At 40.6% G+C, this 12,382-nt stretch overlaps 1 long non-coding RNA gene across 1 annotated transcript; it reads right to left on the bottom strand.

The window, feature by feature from the left end:
- Positions 1-9,602: 9,602 nt before the first annotated feature.
- Positions 9,603-10,272, bottom strand: LOC121684503. Its single transcript, XR_006023149.1, has 3 exons — positions 10,232-10,272; positions 10,052-10,117; positions 9,603-9,641 (listed from the first exon to the last, which is right to left on the bottom strand). It is a non-coding gene; the product is annotated as an uncharacterized LOC121684503 (long non-coding RNA).
- Positions 10,273-12,382: the final 2,110 nt, after the last annotated feature.

Genomic DNA, 12,382 nt, shown 5'->3' on the forward strand with positions numbered 1-12,382 from the left:
CTGTACGGTGCCTCTCCTAGGACAAATTGTACGGTTTGCAATTTTTTCCAAGTTTCCATAATAAAAGTTCTCGATGTTGTGTATGAACTAGTAGGGGGGCCTATGTGTCTAATTTGGGGGCTTGTGGGATTCGCATGTTAATTTTTGGAGAGTATTATATCTTTGTTCTAGGGGTTCTTAAGAGTAAAAAAACATGTCTCCATTTTTTTTAAGGTTTTGAAGGACCCAAATCAAAGGTCAAATTCAGAAAAGGTCAAATTTGGTGTTTTGTCCATAAACCTCACATTGCTGGTATTATAGCATAGGGTTTGGTGCCAAAAAGCAAAGATATTCTACAAGGTAGTGTGCAAAAGTGGACCACATAAACAATACAACATTATAAAACATTTTTTCAGAGCACAAAGTGCAGAGATCTCTGTTAAATCAAGTTTAATAGCCTTTTACATAGTACCAGCTGAAGTCTGTAAGGCCTTCCGAAGCCTATGTAAGTGTGAAGAAAAGAAAGGGTAAAGGATCAGCTAGACAAACAGATAGGTGTGTGTGTGTGTGTGAGAGAGAGAGAGAGAAAGAGAAAGAGAGACACTACCAGCATGGACGGATTATGAACTTTCAGGCCCCTGGGCCCAGATGTATTAAAGGGCCCCCACTAATTGTTGCGGGGGACATTTTTTTAAATTATTTGATGTGATTTCCTGTATTCTGGTGCATTTTGGGGATGGCCAATACTTTATTTCAATCAGATTCATAGCCTATGTGTTGATATGATGTGTTGATATTGAGGCAATGATTCCATGCAATGGCTTGGGCCCTCTGACTCCTTGGGCCTCCGGGTTTGGGCCCGGTAGGCCCATGCAGTAATCCATCCCTGACTACCAGTGACAGTTGGCTGTTGATAGCTGGTAGTGATAGAATTTAGAATATTGAATAACTTGAAGCACATAGTGCTCTGTTCTTCATGGTTGGTGATATTAGTGACCTTCTAGCCTTCTACATTTGAGCAAGCACATTTTCATAGTTCATGGTGGCACAGTCTAGTTTCTGAGGTGTGTCTTTCTGTTAGTCAGGTGATGGCACACATATTCTAATAGAAACAGATTTTGGGCTATGTATCCAGTGGCAGATATGTGTGGACTGGTGAATGACCCATCACTAGAGACATATGCCAAATTTCTTGTTTTTGTCCATGAGAGAGTATGGAGATGGGTATCACAGATCAGCCAACAATTACATTGTTATAGTGCAGTTATTTTACAACCGAACAAAGCAGTTTGGCACAGGAACTGCTACAAATCCACCTGTAACAGTGAGCATCTGCAGCATGCTAAGATTCACTACTAGAAATCATGTGAAGCAGGCAGGACTCAGTGTCTTCAGAAAAGACGCGGTAGACCATCTTCTGAACCTGCAGCAACACCTGTAACTACATCAAGTCCATCTAGAGGGACCAGCATAGATAAGTGCTTCTTCTGTCAGAAGCAGACAAAAGAGCGTCTTCATGAGGTGTCCTCTTTCAATGCAGGCAACCAACCAAGAACTATAAGTAATATTTTGAAGTCAATGACTTTTAACAGGTAGCCAGTGCTAGGATGGGGAAATATGTTCATATTTTTTGTGTGTGTGAGCAGCTGCATTTTGTATAAGCTGTAAGCTCTTTAGACAGGTATTATTACAGCCAGCATAATAGCATTGCAATAGCATTGCAATAGTCTATCCTTGAGATGACAAAACATTAATTTCTCGGCATCTGGTAAGGATAAGGACTTACTTATCTTTGAAATGTTCCTTAAATGGTAAAATTAAGTTTTGGTGATCGGTTTTATGTGATTACTTAGTGCTAGGTCCTGGTCAATTATAACTCCTAGGTTTTTAACACTTGTGGATGAAGTCAGTGGAAGATCACTATATGTAGCATGTGATGTGGATAGGATATCCCTCATCTTTTTAGAACCTAAAACCATGACTTCTGTTTTATCTGAGTTCAAAAGCAGGAAATTATTCGTCATCCATGTCTTTATATCTCTTATACATGTGTCAAGTTTGGCTAACGGTGTTAATTCATCAGGTTTTATGGAGAGGTATAGTTATGTATCATCTGTTAAACAACAGGGGCCTCAGTACTGAGCCTTGAGGCACTCCACATTTTACCATAATCTGGGTAGATTGTTTATTATGGACCTGTACAAATTGTTGACGGTTAGGAAGGTATGATCTAAACCAGTGTTTTTCGACCTTTTTTGTGCCACGGCACACTTTTGACACTTAAAATGTCCCACGGCACACTAACACACTAATCCTGTGTGAAGAAAAAATAAACATACCATAGCCTAAAATTTCAAATAATACACAGATATGGCCTTATTATGGCTTCTATGCAAGACCTGCTCAATATAACAAGCGCCCTCTGTTTCATTTTTTAGGTGACTATATCTAATTTAATTGTTGTTTTGACCTGGATATGTGATGATTCTGTGAATACTGGATATGGGGCCCCCGTTGTACAATGCCTGCATAGTGCATACCACAAATAGTGCAATCATACAATCAATGAGAGTATGTGGTTATAAATTCTTTGATGCAACAGTTGCTTTTCTGGACCAGTGAGTGACATTTGGGTAATTTTCTGCGTCACACCTGATGATCTCTCACGGCACACTAGTGTGCCCCGGCACAGTGGTTGAAAAACACTGATCTAAACCAAGCGAGTGCTGAGTCTTTGATGCCTATCAAATTTTCAAGCCTAAGCAGTACGTCATTGTCTATAGTGTCAAAGGCAGCGCTGAGGTCCAGGAAGACCAGTATCGATACAAGGCTAGGTTTTTTGAGGGAGGGCTTAATAACAGATGTCTTAAACGACTGCGGTACATGCCCTGATAGCATTGAATTATTTATAATCTAGAGAAAAACATTATCCAGGAAGGGGAGAGCAGTCTTAAGAAGGTGAGTAGGAATAAGGTTTAGTAGACTAGTTGTAGATTTTGATGAGGAAATTGTGGAGGTGAGATCTAATATGTTGTGTATATGTAAATGAATTAAATGTTGTTTGAGGTCTCATCTGTGGTTCTGTGATTTTGCTATCTTTCAGCAATGGAGTATGTGTATTTGGTGAAACTGATTAGTGATTAGTGTGTGCTTCACTTCACTGTGTGTTCACTGTGTGCTGTTTGTGTTTCACTAATTCACCGATTGGGTTAAATGCAGAGACCAAATTTCCCTCACGGGATCAAAAAAGTATATATACTATACTTATTTAGGCGAAATGTATGGTGTTAATTATAGTGAAATATACAAATTCACAACAGGTAAAAAAAAATGAAGACATAATTGTTCTCCATGTTCAATGACCTCTAAAGACAGTCCAACCACTCTCCAAAAATTCACATTTTAATCCCACAGAAACCACATACAGTAGGCCCCCTGACTATAGGCTCCGTATTGATTCAGCAATAAACTATTCAATCTAATGAAATAGTTTCAATAATATCGTGTTTATTAAAAGTGACTTGGCTATTTCTAGGATTTTGACAGGTCCATCATGGCACTTTTAAGAGAATAGGCTAGGCCTTCTTTGTTGACTGCAAGCATATGGGACATAGTAGCTACAAACATAGCCTAGGCTACATTTTCACTTGAAACATCTTGGAAAAAAGTATTCTTATTCTTGAATCTGAACATTGAGTCATATGGAGGCAATCCTATGAGGAACACCTACTGTATTGTGCCATTTCAGGATGTTTTTATTCTTGAATAAAATGCGTTTTTGAAAATCACTAATAGGAACTAGGCTATTTGTCAAGGCTGTGGTGGGGTCTGATGTGACAGAGCCTGACGGTCAATCAATTTAATGGCAATTTCTCTGCCTGCGAACATGCAAGAATCAAAACTATTTGCATGTAAGCAGGGAATTCAGTGACCCCCTCGGACATATCAGAGAATTCCATTCGTTTCAAGTATATTTTAAGTGTGATGGGGTCCCTTTAGATTGTCCCCCTGAAAGAAGCAGGTAAAAATGAGAGGACTTGATCAATTTCAGCATCACCATGGTCAAATGATGTCACAGTCAGAATTTCACGTTTTTTCTTTTTTTTAAAACATCAATCTTTATCACAACAAAACTAGGAGCCTAATGAATTACATATCATTTTACAAAACAACTCCTAGAAATCAATCATCTAGTCAGTTTACGACATTTTTGGATTAGGCCTATACCATTTTCATTCATTGAAACAATCCCGGGACAGGAAATGTGCGTTTCTGGTAGATCATGATAGTCTAAAGCCAGCGCAAAGTCTTTAATCATCATGAGGTGATTAAAGCTTATTCCTCGTAGACTCGAGTTTTTCACCATGCCCTCTATTTTATTGAGCAACGCGCCAAGGGGTGTGGCAATTAACGACCTAACGTCTTAGGAAGGAGGGGTCTGGCGCATTAGCCTATCTAATTATAATGCGCCATTATTATCCTCAGCCTATTAGCATCTTATTATCCTCCGCTGCGCGTCGGGGTCCGGTTCGCCCTGTCGGGACTTATTTTCCCAATGACGACCGGCGTTCTATACATTATCCCTTACATATGTACACTACCTACTGACCAAGGGAAACCTGGTCAGAAATCCGTGGCGAGTTGTTTATACAGTAGGCTATGTTATTTCACATTATCAACAGTGATATGGGCGGGTGCACAACGCACCCTGCTTCTCTCATCCACAGGAACACACACCAGCGCACATCCATGCAAAACATTACAAATTACATGATTACAATGGGAAACATTATAATAAAGATATTACGAAATATATCTCACAATGAGTAGTTACTCACCATAATTTGCAAATGGGTAATGAAGGATAAAAGTGATTAGGGATCGTTCTTTATTTATAAACGGGGTCACCGGAGGAAAATAGGGGAGGGTCATGTCTTTTTATTCTTTGTTGAGGGGAGGGTCACCTAACTTTTTTTGTCTAGGAGGGGGGGTCACCCATCTTTTGTATTAATGAAAACAGCAAAAAATCAAAGTGGCTTGTTTGATTGTTGATTTCTGTCGCCATATAACGTTCTCTTTCGTTCCATAGCTCTGTCAACATTGAGCAATGAAAATAAGGGATTTCCCGGGTTTCTCACGCAAAATATGGAAAATGTCAACATCCGTCCCCATTAACGTTTGAAGGGTTGGAGCAACAAAGTAGCCTACTTTATTCACGCCTAACAGCCTATATCCATTTGGTCAACTTTATCCAGCCCTAAAAAAGCTAAATTTAACTTTGGTTTACTTGTAGTTTACCGTGTAGCCTAGCCTAACTTTAAACAATGTGCATGCTTATAAAGCATACTTGTGCTTCATTCATCCACACATCCAGCTCCTAACGTTTTGACAAGCATTTCTACCAATTGACCTTGTTCCTGCCCATCTCTAGCTTTGCTGTCTCCATCCTTTCTGTTTTTGTTGTTTGCAAAAAAATATATAGTAGGCGCAATTTATTGGTAACAAGCAACAAGTGCAATTTGTTAATCGCTGTCATTCTCTCTCCTGCCAACAAAAATGTGTTACGTTCCAAGTAGCAGTGCGTAATTCTGCTTCATAAAGTTGAACAAATACATTGGTCAAATAAATAGCCAGTTTATGGTTTACACAGTGTAGAGTTGGTAAGTTATGGTAGACCAACTTGGAGTGAATATACAGGGGGATTTCTTTGGCTCTTAGCCTGGCAGGTGCGCACGTAGACATAGCCTACTGGCTACACTGCAAGCGCCAATGAATCGTGCTCTCACGACAACCACGTCTATAACTTAAATAGGCCTGTAGGTTAACATCACTCTGAGTTCGCATTCAAGCAAGCAAAACGATGATTTGAATAGCCTACATCTGTTTCTCTGGAAGGGCAAGGGGTAACAACAGGACAACACAGAGACAGGCCAGAATGCAGGACTAATGTTATGAGAGTATTACAGTAATATGGGATATTCTACGGGAAAATATTAAAACGGCAAGACAGCGGGGAAAAGTTAAAATGATAGGCCTAAACCCGGAAAAAGTTGGCATGTTAGGTATTTTTCGGTCCCTGTGATTGTGAAATTGTGTAAACGGCCTTTTCAAGTCATTTGAGAAGGAAGGAGTGTAGCAAGCTCCCAAATTGAGTCTCGTCTGAGAAATTGAGTTTTGGATAATATTCAGCTTCGGCAACTTTACAATGACTGAGGAAGCCTAGAGATGAGTCCATAGCAACAATGTTTTATTGTTTTATTTCATGTGAATACTTAGGCTACTACGTAGAGGAGTAACTTATTTCAAGTAGGCTAATGCAGTTGCAGGAAGTGTGCATTTAGTTTCCATGCTTTCCACAACAATGTTAGTGAGTAAATCTGCTGAAATGGCCACCATCTTGGTGAAGTGTGATGTGTAAGATCAGAAAGCAGAGGGTGAGTTTAGAACGACAGTTTAAGTCGATATTTAGCGCTTTATAGTAGGCATGTCAAACTCGATTCCTTTTAAGGATCCGGGTTATTCTGAGTCACTCACTAAACTGATCCGGGTTGAACGAGTCACTTGAGTCACTTGAGTCAGTATTGCTAAATCGCAAAGAAATTCAGTCCTACGTTCAAGCAGTGCCGTGGGGTGCTTCATTTCGTTAAGTGCCTTCTCATGTTGGATGTGGATCCTCCATGATTTGAAACCAGGTTTTTGCAGCACTTGCATTTAGCCTTTAGAGTTTTGCTCTCCTGGTCAAAGTGCATCCACACATTGTTCATCTTTTTGGTGCTCATGTTCAGAAACTTTGATCTTATTGACAGAGAGGGTAGCCTATATTATAATAATTACTTATTTGTTGTTGTTTTGTTAACAATAGAAAAGTTTGCCTAGGTCTAATGCTACTCTGCTACAATGTTTATTACCACTACTACTAATAGGCTACTAGGAATCTATTCTAATAAGTATTATAGGCTGCTAATACTAGGCAACTAATATTACTATTAATCATGGCTATACTGTTAGGTAGCCTAATATAATATAATATAATATAATATAATATAATATAATATAAAATAGCCTAATATAATAGCATCAAAACCTCCACCCACTCACGGGAAAGAAAGCAGTTTGAGCCAGACTGTTTATTTATTGTCTTAACCTAGCCTAAGCAATTGACTTTCAATGTAGACATAGATACAGGAACATAGAAATGCCCTGCAGTGAATAAATTATTGTTATTATTATTATTATTACTACTACTACTATTCTCATTATACCTATTATTATTATCACCTTGACACGAGTAGAAACTAGGCTACTCGCTCGTCTACAGATCCACTCATGTAGCCGGCTGATTCGACTGACTCGCACTCATAACAACATAACGTAACCGGTCCGCCCGGCTGATCCAAATGACCCAGGTAGGCTAGCCTACTCAAGGAATACAGAGCTTGCAATGTTTCGGACTGTCTTCGCGACCTAATTGCATTTTAAAGTAGGCTATGCATGCAGAATATATGTTATTTCAGAAGTGAACGCATGGCTTTTGTTGTGGATTTTCTTTTAACCTTGACGAGGAGTTACTCGCTCCTCTAAAGATCCACTCATGACAACGTAGCCGGCTGATTCGGCTGACTCGCACTCATAACAACAACGTAACCGGCCCGCCTGGCTGATCCGACTGACCCAGGTAGGCTAGCCTACTCTCCATACAAAGCTTGCAATGTTTCGGACTGTCTTCGCGACCTAATTGCATTTTAAAGTAGGCTATGCGTGCAGAACATATGTTATTTCAGAAGTGAAAGCATAGCTTTTGTTGTGGATTTGTTTTTCACCTTGACGAGGAGTTAGGCTACTCGCTGCTCTAAAGATCCACTCATGACAACGTAGCCGGCTGATTCGGCTGACTCGCACTCATAACAACGTAACCGACCACCCGGCTGATTCGACTGACCCAGGTAGATACTCAAGCAGCTCCATGAGCGCGCAGTTCGGACTGTCTGCACGACCTAATTGCATTTTAATATGCTACATCTATACACCAAATCTAATTATGTCTAGGCTACATGCAGAACATTGAATGTTATTTCAGAAGTGGAAAAATGGCTTTTGTTGTGGAATTGCTTTTCACCTCGAGGAGGAGCTACTCACTCTCGCAGATCCACTCATGACAACGTAGCCGGCTAATTCGACTGACTCGTACTCAACGTAGCCTAACCGGCCGGCTGATCCGACTAACCCGGATTGCTACTCAGCCGCTCCAATCTGAGTCTCATGGTCTCCCACACAGCAAAAGGACTCCGCGGCGGATCCGCCGCGGAGGTATGACGCCTTCCGGAACGGACCCGCGAAACGGACCCGTATCGGAGTCCAGATGCTCTCAGGAACGGATCCGCTACGAAGGCGGATCGCGGACCCGCCGTGGCTCCGCACTGCATCCACTCCGCATCCGCGATTAAAACCTTACCTCCGCGGCGGGTCCGTTTGGGATCCGCAAATCGATACATACATCCGCCGCGGACCCGGAACGGACTCAAAGGCTCATCTGGCCCGGGTCCGTTTTGGACCCGTTTATCTCATTTTCAAAATTCCTTCTGTTCTTGCTGTAGGATAAAACTAGGCAACTATAGGATAAAAGTAAAACTATCACTAGGCCTAGCCTAGGCTACTACAGCAATATAGGCCTACGATTAATCTGCATTGCCTCGTATTTTTAACTTAACAATACTGTCAATAAACCTAACAGAAAAGGTTTAAGTCAAGACATCAATTTACTGTACAAACGTGATCACTACTCAATGGAAATATAAAATGGACATTTATGGAAAGTTACAGGTTATAAGCTATTCTGTTTTTGTTAAGTAGCCTACATTGCCTAGGCTACTTTACATTCATTTTGTGGTCAAAACCTAATTTAGTGCTTTATAGGCCTAGGTCAGTGCAGACATTAAATATTTTATCTAATAGGCTACAACTTCAATGAAATACTGCGCTATGCACAGCTAAAATATCAGAAAATGAATAACTGGTGAATGACAAGAAGTTCAATAAAAAGATTGTTTAATGCTTATTTCTCCTATTACTCCATTTGTGTGGATGGAGGCGGAACACATCTCCTCGTTGCCCGATCCACCGCCGGTTGAAACACCTGATTGCGTGTTTGGTGACCTCAGTGTCCGTGGCAGACCGTGTCACCATGTTTTTCCTCACAGCACCTGTAATCAAACAGACAGATATGTTTATGTTTATGGTATGTAGCATCCAAAGCCAAGTATGCTTACACAATACAATATATGAGATAGGTATTAAGGAGATTAAATTTAAAAAGAAACATGACTTACAAAGCTCCTCTGTTCGCTGCACGTTGAGGGCTGGTGTGGGGGTGGAGGGAGTTGAGGAGGGACTGCCGTTCCTGGCCCATAGTGAGGTGGGCGGTGTGCGAGAGGGGGAACATTTTTTTATTAAATGGTAGTATTAAATTGTAAAATTGTATTAAATTGTTTTTTTTTTTATTAAATCTGTTAACCATGACTGATAATACACATGGGGCCTTTCTATTCACTAATATTTCAGAGATCAGTCCCTACCTTGAGTAACTCTCCGTATGTTAAATGCAGGTGCAGGTGCAGGGAGTTGAGGTGGTGAAGAGTGTTGCAGTCCTGCCCCATGGTGAGGTGCTAAGGGAGATAAATGGTTGTGATCTGTTAAACATGGTAGGCTGAGAGCTACAGGGCCAAACAATGGCAAACAAAAACAAATCTCTGGTCATGCTGGACATGAATTTGTATGTTTCAATATTTTGGTATGCACTATCTATATCAACTCCATGAATGGATTGACATTGAAATCAATGTGTTTCAATACAATCTGATAATAATGAATGAACTTTTCAGGCAATATTGCATGAATGCAGATGTTTTAACTGACAAAATATTTGGCTGAGATTTTGAAAGTAATGGATAAAGTATGCAGAAAATCTCAGATGGTAATGCAGATGCAATCTGTTGATCTGAAATGGAGTGACTACTGCTGTGTTAATATAGATGGGGCCACTGTATTCAATATTATTTCAGAGATCAGTCTTTACCTTAACAGTTTTCTCCAGGTTGAGGGGTAGTGACTCAGCTGCCTGGCACTCGGCGAGATGGTGGAGCTGGAGGAATAGATACAAAGAGAGGGGAATGTATTTAGCACTAAGAATGTTAACCATATCTCTAATATTAATATTATGATTTAGTTATTTCAATGTTAAGAGATTATTACTTACTTTGCCAGTGCAATTGGCTTGGGCTTGAGGCTTCAACTGATATACCAGGCGAGTTGGAAGGTACCTCAGAGATGCAAAGTCACCATTTTCTGGCTCTTCACTGTCATCAGAGTCCCCGAAACGATGGCTGTTACATAACGATATCATTATGGTTATTGCAATCCCAAAATGTCCAAATATACATATAGTACAAGCATCTCTGGTCTATTTTGGAATGCTACGGGAATGTGTTCACATTACATTTTAACAACCCAGAAAGTATCTTACTTGATCAAGCAAACCCAACAGAGGCAATCGTAACGTTAGATGCTAGAATCCAGCCGATAAAAGTTGACGCTGCAGAACAAACAAAATAGAAGATGGGGACCAAGTTCCATACAGTTAAGTTACGTTAGCATAATAAATCACAAACCGATGCCAATAGTTGTCTGAACCGACTTAAACAGTGATTAAAATGCCGAGGCTTTCATTACAAAGATGGCAGATAGACACTAAAGTTACGTATGAGACCAAACTTGGCAAAATGCAAACGTTAATGCACAGCTAGCTAGAGGCTAGGGCTAAACCATTATCAGTGAGTCAACATGCTAAAGTTGTAGGTAGCCATCATAGCAGAGTGCTTCACTGACTTCATTGACTGAAATACCAGTGCCAATATCACCTTAATCAAGGTTTGCATCGCAAACGTGATTTCAATATATGTATAGCACTAATAGACATTAGCAATAACTTATGCAATTGCGCCTAGCAGCATGCTAGCTAGCAGCTATATGCCGCTAGCATAGTAGCACTATATGGACAACAGCGACACATTAAAACAGACAAGACCAGACTAATGTTAAATAACAATGTGTGTTTTTTTAAATCACACTACCATTACATATTCTGCCGAAATTGCTATCCCATTTTAAATCAGATAGGCTACAGACTCCTATGAGCATCACAGCTAACAATAACGTTAACTTTGCACAAACTGTTGCACAAAATGACAAACGTCTCTGGTTGCACTAACGTTAACGTTAGTCCTAATATCAAACAACGTCATTACAATTAATAAACATGATGATTATAAAACCACAAAGGCCAATGTTTAGCTATTGTGAATGTCGCAATATATTAATAAATATCACTTACTCGAGAGGGTTCAGCGCAACCGTGTCCCAGCAAAGAAAATATCCACTAGTATGACTCTTCTTGGCTCTTGGTGTACAGTCATGTTCAACCGTTACAGTAAATGCGCGTCCGCGCCCGCGGATCCGACATGGGTCCACTCAGGATCCGCTGTTTGACAGTAGAATTTACGGGACCGCCTGGAGGCGGAGCTGATCCTCTGTGAGGCACCAAAACGAATGCGACAGTCACGCGGGTTTGGCGTCTTGAAGGCGGATCCGCCTAGGAGTCTACTGCTGTGTGGGCTGTGAGTCTGCAATGTTTCCGGCTCTGCGGGAAGTTAACCAGTTATCTCGGACTGCCTGCTCACTCGCTTGAGTTAATTTGTGGAGTTGTGGTTGCCTACGAAATTGTTATATTTTTGGTAGCTACGATGGCTATGGCTAGGAGGCTAGCTAATGTTGCAAGAGGTTTGTGTGTGGCGCTGTTTATCGTTTTAGATTGAATTGTAGTAGGACTCAACTGATCCGAGTTAATGATACTAGAGACTCGCGACTCATGGGTTAATTTAAAGACACGGGTGAAAGATCCGAGTGAATCACGACTTAAACATCTTTACTTTATAGCGTGGGTAGAAGGTATCGACAATTGGCCGGGGAGGGTCATGTCTTTTTTGAAAAGGCTGCTGGAGGGTCGTTGATAATTTTCTTGCAGACAGCGGAGGGTTATGCAACTTTTGATTGAAGCACTCAAAATCCCTCCGGTGACCCCGTTTATAAATAACTAACGGTCCCTTAGGTGAGAGCATGAAGCACAGCTGAAGACGCACTGATGTAGCCTAAGCATGCAACTCCTCTGCAGGATAAATGTCCTTAGGTTTTTTATTCAGTCATTCGAACATTATTGGGGTAAATGTTAATGTTGCATTTTTTCAGGCTATGTTTTCGATGGTAACCTATCAGTCAGTCAATATAACTGTGTATAACTGTTTTGTCGTTGACTATGACACCATGGTGAAGTCAGTTTCACTTTGCCAATGAG

Source organism: Alosa sapidissima, chromosome 15 (assembly GCF_018492685.1).
Source record: "Alosa sapidissima isolate fAloSap1 chromosome 15, fAloSap1.pri, whole genome shotgun sequence".
In the NCBI taxonomy this organism is placed as follows: domain Eukaryota; kingdom Metazoa; phylum Chordata; class Actinopteri; order Clupeiformes; family Clupeidae; genus Alosa; species Alosa sapidissima.